The sequence below is a fragment of the Phalacrocorax carbo genome, chromosome 3 (assembly GCF_963921805.1).
Source record: "Phalacrocorax carbo chromosome 3, bPhaCar2.1, whole genome shotgun sequence".
Lineage (NCBI taxonomy): Eukaryota > Metazoa > Chordata > Aves > Suliformes > Phalacrocoracidae > Phalacrocorax > Phalacrocorax carbo.
In genome coordinates this window covers 78,853,519-78,868,065 of record NC_087515.1, presented here as the reverse complement: position 1 = coordinate 78,868,065, position 14,547 = coordinate 78,853,519, and the positions used below count along the sequence as shown (strand labels likewise).

The 14,547-nt window shown below is 45.1% G+C and overlaps 1 protein-coding gene across 3 annotated transcripts in view; it reads left to right on the top strand.

Annotated features, from left to right (window-relative positions):
* FOXO3 (forkhead box O3) overlaps window positions 1-12,112 on the top strand; it is a 97,303-nt gene extending 85,191 nt beyond the window's left edge. Inside the window, exons 3-4 of one of the 3 annotated variants that reach the window (XR_010372249.1) lie at window positions 4,078-4,285; window positions 7,933-12,112. The gene's annotated coding sequence lies outside the window, so the exon portion shown is untranslated. Of the gene's footprint in view, window positions 1-4,072; window positions 4,286-7,932 lie in introns of all 3 variants that reach the window. The other 2 variants (XR_010372248.1, XM_064447501.1) reach the window with 2 other exon arrangements.
* Window positions 12,113-14,547: the final 2,435 nt, after the last annotated feature.

Sequence of the window (14,547 nt, the reverse complement as noted above, 5' to 3'; positions counted from 1 at the left end):
TCTATGTAGAAAACATTTCGCTGGGAACAGGGATCCCATTAACTCCAAGGAGGGCCTGCCCCAAGCAGGCTCCTCGCTCCCCGGGCACACACAAGCAGCATGGGAGCAAACTCACTGCTCGTGGCCGCTGGGGAGGAGGAAAGGGGAAAGCCAGGCAAACCCCACTGGGGCTGCCCCCCATGCAGTCCCACTGCCCGCAGTGCCCCTCGAAGCCCCTTGAATGCAGGAGCCAGCCCTGTGCTTGCAGCGATGCTGTGGCTTTTGCTGTGTGAAGGCAGCAGGAGCTGACACACAAACATGATGAATCACTCACTCTTTCTGGGAGTAGGGCTTTTTGGTTTTGGTGTTTTTTTAATCTGGGTTTATGTTTTGGGGTTTTATGAACCAAGGAGAAAGATCTGCAAAAATCAGGATTGCCTCCGCAGGCTTGTGTTGTGAGCAGCTGAAGCCAGGACAGTGGTCTGATCCTGTGGTTTGGGTGTTCTTCTGTTGGTGTTTTCTATAGATATATTTTTTAGTACCTCATGCTTTGTCATGTGATTCAGCAGCAATAATTAGGCAGAAACTTGCTGTCCCTGCAGATGCCAAGATTACAGGATGACATACTCTCACCAGATGACAGCACAAACTGATATTTTTAGAACAGCCCGCATCAACTGGTCTCCCCAGTGCTTTCCTCCCCGAGATCGGCAGAACACAGGTTTTATTACAGAATGAGTCTTCACAAATCGTCTTTTTCATGTGAATGAGCCATAATGATTGTTTAGAGCTGCGGATCAGTGTTGGTCCCCAGACATGCTGTTGCTTGATAGCTGGGATAGTTACAGGTGTTAATTTTTTCTTTCCTTCTTTTGAGCCATGCTTTTAAATAGCCCCCTAAAAACATATTTTCTTGAAGAAGTACGTAATAAGAGATCATTTTTAGGAACATAACGTCATGCAGCTGAGGAAAGGTCGAGATCTTTTTTCATAGCGATGCAGCACTCAGCCAAGGTGATGAACTGACAGCCAGAGGGCTTTAAGTCTTGTGTTGATGACAGCCAAAGAGCACAGATCTAGCGTAGGCCAGCAGGAGTGCACATATTTGAGTAGTACTGTACGTAAATAGCTGGCCTTTCTTTCCTGGCCTGGGGAGGGAGGATGAAGGAAGGATGCTCACGCAACCCCGTCCCAGCCTCCCAGTGCTGCTGGTCTCCAGGAGGATGCTCCCACCAACACTGCCCCTGATCAAGTCCCACAGGGTGCGCGGGGACACTGACCCCATTAAATCAAGTACCTGCAGCTGGGTGGTAGGAACGCTCCACTCTGGTCCAGTCTACGGGGGCTATTTAATCAGCTTTTCCACTCAGATTACCGCACAGGGTGGCAGTTGGAGTCTGGCGGAGCGGACGTCTGCTGAGCAGTAATGGGACGGAGACGTGGCTCAGCTAACGGAGGCTGCTGTGTAGCCGCGGTTGTCTGCAGTTACTCCAGGAAAAAAAAGCCACTTTTCCCAGATGTTGCCGTGGAGAATGGCTTGCATTTATGCACTTTTACAGCTGAGCTGAATATCTTGCCCATTGTTTTCCCTTGTACTGCCTGCTTTTGCGAACTGCTTCTCCTGGCTTTCACTGGTAATTTATTTCATACAAATGTAGAGAAAATCTGGTTTTGAGGAAGGACCTTCCCTCTTTCTTGTCTTTATACTATTTGTAAGTCATGATAGAGAATGTCCTGCCTTATATCAACATGGTGGAAATCCTTTTGTGTGACCTGTGTGAGCATTACTGGCCTGTCATTTTCAACTTACTGCAGAGGAAAATGAGAAGACTCCATAGGAGAGAGGATGTTTTTAAAATAGTCTTGCTACCTGGCAGAGAAAAAGAAACTCTCTGCGAGGACATTCAGTATAAAGAGTACATAGCATGTTTCCATAGCACTATAAATCCATAATTCAGGATGTTTCTAGCCATGCAGGTACCTCTTACTCTAAAAAGCGTGTCTTATTCTTCAGATTCCAATGTGCAAGCAAAATCCTCCTCTGGTCTTGCACAGGTGCAGCTGTTATGCACCCCTTTTCTGATCCACAGTAGAGGTCTCCTTCCCAGTGCTCCTGAGTGCCTGAAGAAAGCACTGTTATTCCAGCCAATGTACTTCACCCCTAACAGAAGATGTACTTTGCAAGCGTTTTTGGCCTTCTTCCTCTAGTTCAGCAACATCTTGCCTAAAAGGTGCTGTGTTGAGCACCCAGGCCGGTGTCTCTCAATGGCAATGTCACCCATAACTGGCAGGATTTTCACCCCACTCCTCAGGCCCCTGAACAAAAGGCAGGGGATAAAATTTACCATAAGATTGCCTTGTAGAGAGATGATGTCCTTTATCTAAACTCTTCTCTGTTGGCCAGGGCAGAGGACTGAAGCCAGGCAGATGTGATGGTTCTCAACAGCAGGTGGGTATCAGCAGCGCTTGTGCTGGAAAGCCAGCATAGCTGCACACTGACATGTCTGTAGGTGTAAAAACAAGTGTGGCAACATATGGTCTTCTTGTATGGGCAACAACACAGTGACATATGTAGTGGAGCCTGCATGCGCCTGCTCGTCTTGCAAGCAGGTGCAGAATTTCCTGTGAATTTGGTTGTTCAGTATCAGGTCCTGATACATTAGGAAAACCTGATCTACTTTTAAGTGTTTGAGCATGAGTGGACCAATTTCTCTCTCTGGTGTCTCCTTTTCATCTGTAAAATGGGTAGAAGGGACCTTACCCATCTTTGAGGGTAAAGTGAACTGCCTGGAGGAGTGGTGGACTCTCCCTTGCTAGAAGTATTCCAGACCTGGCTTGACAGAACCCTGAATAACCTAACCTAAGGCCCTACCTGAAGGTTGGACCAGATGATGCTGAGTCCCTTCCAGCCTAGACTTTTCTATGATTCTGTAGACAACTGGGATATCAGAATAGTCATGGCACCTCCCTACAGCTCTCGGCAAGCCTTTCATTCCAGGGAGCTGATACAGGGTGAGAGAATGACCTGCTGTCTTTGGTTACATTTACTTCCAAAATACTTGGTTGTCTGCTGTGGTTTGTGATGTTTCTTGAAGTGGAAGAGCAGCAACAGACACTTGTACTTAACGTGCCTGTGCAAGTACCAGCACAGCAACTTTTTAGCTCCCATAAGTCTTAGTTCTGTGCCGGCATTCTTCCTCTTTCCATTCTTCTCCCTCACTGTCTGCCCCCAATTTTGAGCTGGGAAAGATCTGTTTTTATGCATAGAATTTAAAGAGAAAAGTGAAGTTGTAACGTGTCTGAAGGTTCAGGCCTTAGGAAGAAAAGACGTTGTTGCCAGCTCTTTTTTACCCTTGGGCTTCGCACCCTGACCTCAGCGTTGTCTCTCCGCTCAGTCCATCCTGGTGCAGCGTATGCTAAGCCTCTACAGAGGCTAAGACTCTACAGAGTGTCCCTGTGGCATACCTGCCATGGCATAGGGATTCCTTATTTTTATTCTGTTTGAACAAAACTCTCATGCTGCAATTATGACACTATACAATGGCCACAATAGTTATCTTCTTTGTTTGTTTCTGAACAACTACTGTGTGTTCTTCAGTCTTGAGCTGTGAAAACCTCGGGCAGGATATTAACTTGTACTCACACCTAACGAAGCCTTGCGTTTTGAGCCTACCCCCATTTTGGACTAGAAGCTGTACCGCTGGCAGCAATGACAAATCAAGGGACAGAGATACTAAATCGAATGTATATCTGTCACTAAAGGATCCAGGTTTCCTTCAAAAGGTTTGCATCTCCAGTCTCTGGACAGTAAAAGTAGTTTTGGGGATTTCCTGTCCCTGGGGAGTTATTATGGAGTAGTGCCAGGGAGAACACTTGTTTTACAGACTTCTAAGTGGTGATGTTTTTCAAGATGTGATCCACTCAAAAAGCCTTCCATCCAAATCAGAAGGTCTTTGGTTGGCCGCCGTACAAAGGAGCTGTGTGTTGGTAGTGTGGTTTCTCATACCATAATTACGTAAAGGCGCAGGTAACTTTTAACAGAAAACTGTGTGTGCTGATTGTTGTGTTAGTTTACTGATAAACTTACCACCAGTGCAGGTTATCTGTGCTTCGCTCTGGGGAGCATCGATGTGTCACCTTTCAATTCTGAAGAAAGTTCCAGTGCTGCAGAATTGCCACCTTTGGGAATCAAAGGGAGAAAACAACAAGCGGCAGATGATCCTTCAGAGCTGCTCTGATGGTGTACGAGCTGATATGGGGCTTGGGAGATGGCCATCCAGTTAAGTGGTGGAATGAAGTGAGACAGGTGAGGAAATGCTGTTGCTGGAGGGAAATCACAAGCAACAGCTTGACCACAGAGTAAAGCAAGAGTAGCATTTGTAACTGGTCAGTAGCAAGGCAGAGGATGGGAGGGCAGAGAAGAGGACAGAAGAAAGGGGCATCTCATCTCCCACATAATTGCTTGCAAGCTGAAGAATTAGAAAATATAGGCATACTTGCTTTTTGGTTTATGCTCTTCCACCAAATAAGATAAACAGGTTTAGCATCTAGGGTTCAAAGTGTCTGTGGGACGTAACAAGGCAGGAGTTGGTCCTCACCCCTCACTTAATGCTTTTTTCTGGTTTAAAGTAATTATTCTCACCAACCACATGTATATATGCTTGCATAAGCTATAGCTTGATATAGTATTATGGCTTCTTCTCATGTCCAGCAAATGTATCTTTTTCCAGTCTTCTGTACCCAAGGGGTCAAAACAGCCATAGTGCAATTGCCTCTGCTTTCAATACTTGTGTTTTGCATGACAGAGCCCAGGTATGAATGTAGTTGTGAAGACTGCTCTCCAAAAGAAAGCCTTCACTTCCTTCAGAAGAAAGTCTTAAGGAAGTCTAAGAAACTTAATCAGAAAGTCTAAAATTCTTCCTTCCTTTTCACTCCTTGATGACTGAAAATGGGCTTCAGGTTTGGCAGAGATGCTTTTCAAGGGAGAGCTGAATTTTCCAGGTGGTGGCTTAAGAAGTACAGGCAGATGATGTTCCAGTAGTGCCCTTATTGGAATTTCCTCCCATCCTTAGAAAAAAGAAACCATGCTGCACGTAAGAGGGGCTCTGTGCCTTTGCTGTGTCAAGTTAGCAAATGCTGCTCTAACCTGCTAGCCCTGCTAGACTTCACCTTTCTTGTATCCCTCCTTGACCTCTGTTCTATATATTTTTTTCATTACTCCCTGTGCTCATAGTTCTGCTGCTCTTATCCCCCCAGACAGGAACCAATGGTAAAGGCCAGGAAAAAGGATAAAGTGGGGTCTGGAGTACTTTACCTGGAGAGCTGTGTGTTGTCCTTAGAGGACAGCATCATCCTGGCTCACCAGAGGAGAAAACCTGTCTGCCTCTGTAAATTCAGGGTGACACTCCAAAGGACGAGCTTTTCCCACAGCCATCAGGAATGGGAAAAAAAAACCTCGTGGTGGCTCAGGACGCTGCTGGAGATATTTGGGGGCAGGGAGAGAGGAACACTGGGGAGTTGTGGTTGAGGAGCACTGGTAAATGGAGATGTAACGAGTGTTTGCTTCCCTGCCTGATACAGTTTTCATTGCTGTGAAGCAGCAGGCCGCTAACTCAGGGTTAGCAGAGGCTTTTTGTGGCGAGACAGAAGGCGAGAGTGTGGGCCTATTACAGACTTTAATGGGGTAATTTGAAGGCAGGCAGGTTAAGACTTTGATCTACTTCTTTTCATTTTTTAATCCATTTGCAAAGTCCATGTAAACAGAGCTGTGAAAATAGAGTGTGGTTTGGTTCTGCTATGAGCAAATTTCACCTCAGCCGTGCATCTGTCTCCTAAACATTGGCACTGTCTGAAGGATGGGTGTCGTCAGGAAAAAATATTGTGCAGTGCCACTTCCACAAATGGTGCTCATCATCATCATCCTCCATCCTCCAATTTTTTCTCCTGTCACTTTGTTTCACAGTATCATATTTTACATACATTTTTAATTTAAACGTTTAAACACTATTCTGGTACTTCATTGGGAGTTTCTGTACTCGTTTACTTTTAATTGATAGCTCCATTCAAAGTCAGCAAGATTTCTCACACATGCTGAAGTTAAGGCTGTGCTCAGCATAACTGGCGGCTGTATGAGAGTGAGCTGGCTTGCTGGGCTGCAGTGCACAGGACCCGAGCCTTGCCTTCAGTTGAGATTGCGCCTTGGGAAGTCACCCATTTCCAGCCCCCCCAGTGCTAAGGCTTTAAGGAGAAGTAGAGAACAGGACATGCATTCGTTTGAGCTGCATACAAGCCACTAGCCAGGTTTTACTGGGTGCCACCAGGCCTGTCTGGGTGTCTTCTGCTGACCTTGTTAGGGCCATCAGGATACACTTAACAAATGGATTCATTGCCAGGCAGTCACATTAACGAATGGCTAGCATTAATTTGCCCTTTGAAAATGAAGAAATCAATATGTTGATCCAGTTGGAAATCCCTTTATTCACAAAACAGTCTATCCCAAACTCCTCCACATAATTAAGGCTAAAGCCAAATTTTGTTTGGGTGAAACACGCAATCTGTCTGCTCCCTAAGCTGTGCTGAATGAAGTTCTCCCCTAATGGTGCAGGGAGCAGCTGTCACGCTGTTGCTCTAATAACCACGAGACAAAATGATTAAATTTCCATCAATCATTTAGCATTATCAGAATAGGTCATTTTAATAAAATGTTATCATAGGATCAGTGCCTGGGACCTTAGAAAGGAGAGGGGCAGTGATGGAGAGTCATCTCGTGACAGCCTTTGAGTGATCCCCCTTGCAGGAGATGCTGGTCCAGATGAATCTCGCATTCCCCCTAAATCCACCATTTTTCATGAGGGTGCCTGGTACCAGGATCTTTTGAGAGTAAAGACATTCCTGTAATCAACTCAAACGGCTTCTTGGTTTCAGCAAGCATCCCCTTGTTCTTGCACTGTATAAAAAAAATCACTATACACTAATCTCAGGGAAAATCACAACGAGTTGTAAGTGGTGTGGGGGACTAAGCCCTGGTTTCAGAAGCCATTTCAAAGCCAGACGTTAAATGCCCAGCAACGCGGATGGCTACCAAGTGGGCTTTCTGGAGACGTGAAAGGATTTCATGGGAATGCTTAAACATAGCTACTTTCTAAAACCATACTTGGTGCCTGCCTGTATCTTTAAGCCACTGAGTACCTTTAAAAACCTGGCCTCCTGGCCCCCTTCATTGAAATGTTAATCTGTTTTCAGTGTTTTAACTATTACCATGTCCCTTTATAGTCATCTCCATGCTTCATCCAAGGTATCTTTCCAGTGTCTTTCCCTCTGTGGAGAAGTTTCGTGGCTACAGAATGAGCTGGACCCTAAACCTGTTTTTAAAGCTGGGTGGACTGTGTCTGTTGACGGTGTGTCGTACAAGCAGGGAACTGGAGAACTCCAAAGTCCAAACTGAAATTCATGGCTCCTCACTGCTTCTTTTGAGCAGCCTCCTTCATCTTCAGAGGTGGTGGTTGATGTCAAACGCTGATGGACGATTTGTCCAGCCTTTTGGTGATGCTGAGAAAGGGTGACCGTGAAAAATGGAGAAAAGCTGGAGGATCCTTTCATGCTTCACCTGGAAATACGCTTAACAAATAGACGACGCACTGGGTTTCTGTAAATCAGATTTGGCCATTGCTTTTCTTTGGAGAAAGGGTTTTTTCTTTCCTGCTTGGGCGCAGCTAAGCCAGAAAAGAAGCACACTCAAACCTTGGCAAGGGAGAAGCATTTTCAGGCAGGGACACAGTGGAACTTATTCCTTGCTATAAGTTTGAAGCTTCTGGGTGCAAACAAATCAAAATTGCTTGTCAGTGTAAGCTGTTGTTGGGTTTGGAGGTTTACTTGGTTGCCTTTTTTTGTTGTGTTTTTCTCCTACATGCAGCAGTCTCACTGTCTTTTCCTCTTTTTCTTCTTCCTCTCCAGGCCCTCAAACTGACACGAGATGTAGAGAGAGAACCCTTTGCCAAATCTGCTGTCAGCAAGTGGACAGTGATACTGTTTACAGCTTACGACCTTTGTGAACCCTGCGTTATTTTCCTAATGAAGCAGACTGTTAACAGGCCCCTTACTGGAGTGAAGATCCTCCTTTTTTTTTTCTTCTTTTTTTTTTTTTTTTTTTTTTTTTTTGGGAATTGAACTCATTCTGAAGTATGCAAAATCTTCCTTTTCTGGGATGGCCAAGCACCTGCTGTGGAGACAATGTTCAGCACCATCCTGTTGAGAACACACTGTGTAGCCTTTACAGTAGTTACTTGTCAATGAGTATGTGGTGTTTCAATATATTAATGGTTTATGGGATGTTTTAAGTTGGCTTTTCTTTTTGGAGGCTTTCCCCATCTGCCCACCCTTCCCCCTACAACCTCCAGTTTGAGTTCCCTAGATTTTTGACCATTTTTGCTTTCTCTCCCTGGGGAATCTGAAGTACTGCACACATGCAAGGAAATTATCATAACCCGACACTGCTCAGACGTCAGGGTTTTCTGAATATACAGTGTTTGTCGTACCGATCAACCGGCTGGATTCCAGAGAGAGGTCATGTGTGTGGTCTGTTGGTTTGTTGGGTTGGTTTGTTTGGTTTTTTCTTATTACTTCCTTAAATATAATGGTACATCCCTGTTTTCCATAGGCATCAAACCAGGGTTGATTCCAAAACAAAAGAAGCCAGTGAGTTTGCCTCTTGGCTTGTGAGGACGGACTGACAGCAGGTGCCATTGCTCGCACATGCACCAAGGCAGGAGCCTGTTTGCTGCCTGCCCGAGCAGGCTCCCCTCCTGCCTTATGTTAGCAGGGCTGCCCCTACTGCTGCAGCGAGCTGGTAAGGAGTTGTAAGCTGAGCTGCCAGACAAGTTGAACATAGCCACCTGTAAAGATGTTTGAAAAAGCAAAAATTAAGGGAAATATGCCACTTTGCAGAAAAGCTAAGCGTAGGGGCTGGGCATCGGCAGGTGACTTGCAGTGGCAGTGCCGGGAGTTGAGGCACAGGTCATTGCAGGGTGCGTTACTGCATCAGTAATCCTTTTTTCTTTTTGTTTTGGACATATCCTTGATTATTCTTTCCTTTTCATTATGTATAATCTGTTGCGGCAGAAGAAGCAGGAGAGGGAATGGCAAGGTGACAGTATCATACAAATGGCTTTTCATATGAGCGTAGATTGTAACAGGATAAATGACACTGAAAGACAAGGCAGTTTTATATATTTTGCTTCTAAGATTTTCTTTTGTAAAATGAATAATAATTAATAATGAATAAAAGGTATGGTGCTGTATAGATCCTCTCTATAATCTGGAAAGTTTGATTACTTTTTATTAGTATTTTGGGGGGGAGGGATACAAAAAAAGAGGGGAATACACCAGTGGTACATAGGAACTCGGTATGAAGAGGTTCTGAATAGGACAGTGTATACATAATTCTCCAAAGCGATATATGAAGTTTTTTTTCTTTGCATAAGAGCATTATGCATATAAATATATAAATATATTTTATTATGTACAGAAATGGATCATTATGCATGGATGTTAGGAAAACAAACTAGCCTTTTAACCCAAAGTCTCAGTGCATGAGTTCCCACCGACCCATGTCCTATGCAATGTGGAGTGACTCCCTCCCGCCACTGCCACCGCACATGCGCAGTCATGCACACACACACGCACGCACGCGCATTCGTGGGCCCTTCCTCGCTCCTTACTTTCCAGGTCCCTGAGGTGATATTGGTGAAACAACAGCTCCTAGTGTGATGGAAGTTTTGTTTTTGTATCGTAGCCCCCACGCTGTTCTCTCGTAAAGATGCACTTCTTGGTTTCTCCCCGCAGTTATGACTGTGTAGGCTCTGTGCAGTTGTGGTTATTGTAGCCCTGTAGCATATCAACTCTTCCAAGCAGCCAAGGGTTTATCATTCGCCTTTTGAAAAAACTCCTCTTTTCTTTTTACACTGAGGTGATCTATTTGTCAGCGTGGGGACTAGTTTATTACATTTATTGGAGTTAGCTGATGCTCACTGCCCATCTCTGTCAGCAGCCAACTACCCAGGACACTCATGTGGCACAGTGGTCACCTGGGCTAGTGGCTGCTTTGCTTATTGGAGTCCAGTTGCAGTCATCTTTTACCAAAATTGGTCGAGAGCTTTATCACCAGCCTCCTCTGAGCATGTAGCATTAGCTCTCAGTTTCCCAGTACACCCCAAAATGTGAGTGTATGCTAAAGGACTTCCCTCCGGTGCTCCTTTCCCTGAGGTTCCTCCGCAGCTGCTGCCCTGCGGCTGGGCTTGCCCCCCTGCCCTATGGTTTCAGCCACCAGTAGAGCTCACTCGGTGGCTCCCCATGCCGGGGCACAGTGTTTGGCCCCTGCACGGGTGAGCCTCCAATGAGACCCGGGATGCTCGCCCAAAGACCACCAAGCAGGTTGCTGACAGCACCAGTAAGGCCTGACTTGATGGTATGGCCAAGGTGACCAAAATGCGTCTTTTTTTTTTTTCTTGGTACGGATGCAGTTCTTGTCAAATGCAAGGGAAGGCCCGTTCGCTTAAGCCAAAATGGGGGCAACTTCTGCTCTGCTACGGAAGCCTAGCCCCCTTGAGTTCAACGGAGTGAGCTCCCACTGGCAGAAATGAGAGAGAAAACTATGGTCCACTTTGTTCACAAAATGGAGGAAAAACACTTGATGTAGAGACTGCCCATCAATGGCAGAGAATTTGGTGGTTGTTTTTTTAAATACAAGCATTAGCAGCTGAAAGGCTTAACCTGCCTCCCAGCAATGTCAAGGAAAGCATTTCTGTTGGCGTGGCTGGGACACCTTGGCCCCCTGCTTTGGCGAACATCCCAGCACTCACTGAAGGGGAGTGGACTTGGCCAGCCTCTTTGGTTTGGCTTGGTTTCTGTTGTTCATTTTTGGGGCCAGAATTTTCAAACAGAAGTGCCTGGTGTCAGGCACCGAACATCGGGGACTCCAGTGTGGTCGCAGGGGGCAAGCTGCTCTGCCTTTGTCACTTCTCGAAGGAAGGAGAGGTGCCAGGTTCCCCCAGGCTCCCTAGGGGAAGATGACCACCCTCTACGCCTGCTGAGGTGCCCAGCAAACACCCTCCTCTCCAGAGGTGCTAAATAAATCACACTGAATTCAAAGGGCCACTTACTTAGGTGTCAAAATACAGACTTGAATGTCTAATCTTGGGAACCTACCTTTTGAAAATTTGGCCTCAAAGGCCATGTCTTTGAACATGTTTGTGCCTAGTTTTCCTTCTGAAACGTGTAAAGTCCAGAACAATTACATAGGTATCATTCAGATGCTTGGTCTAGGCAAAAGGTCTAAAAGGGTGACATTTATGCAGTTCCTAGTCACTGGTCTGGGTCTTGATTTAATGATCTTGTAAAAAAAAAAATCTCTTTTGAGAATAATCAGATAGGTGACCACTGCTTAACTCCAGAAATTTTTGTGCCACCACTTGAAAAAGTTACCGTTTAGGTCATGTATTTCTCTAAAATGGTGTCATTGCTTGGCAATCGGTGTCCTGTAAGTGTTTCTAGTACAAAATATACCTTAGGAATTGCCAACAGATGCGAAGGGGGACCAGATACATTTCGTTACTATGGGTTGGAAAAAATGGATTGTACATTTGGCTTCACATGTTTAACTTTTTTTTTTAAAAAAGTTGCATGATTGGAAAAAATATGTATACAGTATCTGTAAAACTGTTTAATCTGTTTTTGTTTCAAGCCATGTAAATTGGAAGAATATTAAATCCACAGCCTTATTGCGCATGGCCATCTTTACATACCGAAGAGCTGAACAGTTTATACTTTTCATTTGGACTATCTTGTACTTTCATTTGAAAGCAGATACTCTCATGTTGCAGTCTTACTGAGGATTTTGTATTAAAAAAAAAAGAAAAAAAGATGCTGCCCTGGAGGAATATACTACCTTACTACACAGAGGTTGAAGGAAGTTTGTTTTGGAGCAAAACCTGCCCCTTTCCAAACGAAGTAGAGATGCAGTGCTTACTCCACTTGGTGTTAGTAGATATTGCCTTGTGTATTCCATTTTAAATTGTAATCTAGTTTGTAAAAGAGGTGGTGACGCATGTAAATAAAGCATATGGATCTCTACATTGCACTTTTGCTTTCGCTCTGTTTCGTTGTGTCGTGGAGGGGCATCTAAATGCAGGTGCTGGAAAAGTGATTTCTGAGCAGCAGGTGAAACGGGTGGGTGGGAAGTTCGGGGCTGGGGAGGGGGCCTGATGCTGCATCTGCTGGAGTGTGTGAACGCGTATTTACATGGGCCTCTGCACTTCAACCCTTCAGCCAAGCCAGCGTAGTTTTGGTGCTCAGATAACCCCCAATGGGATCATTTACTGCTGCTAAAAATCACAAAGTTCACTTGATTTTGGTGGGGGAGGGCGTGTGTGTTTGTCCCCTCAGATGAGAATGGCTGCAGCTCCACTCACCCATCCTGGAAGACAACCAGACCAACTGCAAATTGGTTAGGAGAAGAGCTACACCCACCCGTGGGCTTGGCTGGGTTTCAAACTGTCTTTGAAAAATGCCTGGAGTACTTGAAACCACCCGTTTGGGATTTGGGATAAGAAAACCAGCAGCCTGACTCAGCAGAAAGTTACACTGAGGGCTCTGGCCAAGGCATAGGAGAGCATGCTGAGAAACATGAGACACGCCGACATAAAACTCTTCTCCCACCCTGACAGGAAACCACAGATGTATATGGTTTTTTTGGAGCCATTTTTCAAGAGCAAATGACACTTTCAAGAAATAGGACCCTTTATGTGCGGCAGGGAGGGGTTTCCCATGACGCCAGGGGGATGACTGCCATGTCGTCTGTGCAAAGCCCGTGGGAGCGTTGCACTGAAGTACCGCAGTGTAAAGAGCAGCTTGGGGATATCCCTTGTCTAACACAGGAAGAGCTATTCAGGCTATGTCCTAACTAGAGATAGCCTGAAATAGTACATGATCCAGTCAGAAAATAACCTTTGACTGGGATGAAGTGTGTGTCAGCATCCCCAGAGTGAGAGAGTGCTTGTCCTGCAGCAATTAACAGCTTCTCCTCAGAAATTGAGCTGTTTTGCTGAGTTCTCTGAAGGCACCTCCAACAGTGATCTGGAAGCGAAGGACCCATGTCCTGCTCCTTGTTGGCATTGCTCCACTGGTATTTAGGACAACAATGAGAGTGTTTGGCCTGGTGAGGTGCCAGGTGGAAGGGCCTCAGCCTTGACCTGAATTTAGGCAGGTGCGGCAGCAGCAACAACGATGAGCTGATCAAATCCTGTGCGATATTTGTACAGAACCTACTCAGTTGTGTTGAGCAATGCCTTAGCTGTGACCTTCAGTTCACCCGGCCTTGGAATAGATCATTCTTATCTTCCAGCGTACTTTCAAAATAAGTGTAAGCATTTTAAACTTCTCCAAGTTGTCCCAGAAGACAAAAGGCTTTTCAAGCTGCTGCCGAGACTGATGAGGCAATTGAGAGCTGTTTTGGGAGCTCCCCACCACATATGCTGAGTTGTGACTTTGACCAGACCAGGGAAAACAATGTTTTACACCTCTTGTTTGGCTGCTGCTGCCAAGGAAGTTAATGGTGCTTTCACAAAGATTGAGATAAGAAAATCTGGGAGGCTAACTCTTTTTCTGGTGGAGTCATGGTGACTGCTATCTCCCTGTGCAAAAGGAGGACTTCTTGGGTGAAGTGGAGCCCAAGCCAGATGGAGCAGATACTGCTCTCGCTGGCGCACAGATTCATCCTGCTGCCAGTGACTTCTGCAGTGTCTCATTGCTTCTCTGTTTGCCTGACCCAGCCCACAGAGCTTTTTTCCCACTGGCTCTGCCTGTGGAATTTTTTAAATGAAAATACTTCTATCGTGTAAACACAAAACAGAAAATTCCATTACAACAACAGAAAAAAAAAGCTTTTATTTTCACTGCTGTATAAATCTTTAGAAAACTTTGGAAATGTCTAACAAAATTCAGAAACTCCAGTTTGGGTTTTTTTATTTTTGCACTTGTATTCTCTTTTCATACTAATGACACCAGTAGTTTTGCATGTGCCACAACATTTACTTATTAGAACAAAGCATCTCCTGCTTTTATTTGATGCTTTGATGACATACAAAAGAACTGATTTAATCTAGAAAATGAGATAAAATGTCTCTATTCAGTAGGACCAATTGGCCTAAATGAGGGTAACTGTTATAACACTCTTTTAATGTTACTTTTTGCCATGCAGGTTTGAAGATATTTGTATCCTATGAATGATGTGGTGAAATGGAGGGAAAACGGTAAAAATATATGACATCTCATAAAAATCTTTCCAACTTCCAAGACAAATACAAACCTGATCAGGATTCCCCCCCTCAATTTTCACTCTTTTTTAGGTGATACCTTTAAACTCTGCTTTTTGCTGAAATTCAACGCATAAGGCAATTCCCAAGTGCTGCCTTTCCCCAGGGATTTATGTTGCAGCGGTGCCAACGGGCTGTGCACACCACCCTGCTTTGCACACCCTGATGGGCATTGAGGCTTCTGCCAGCACCCGTGGCGTGT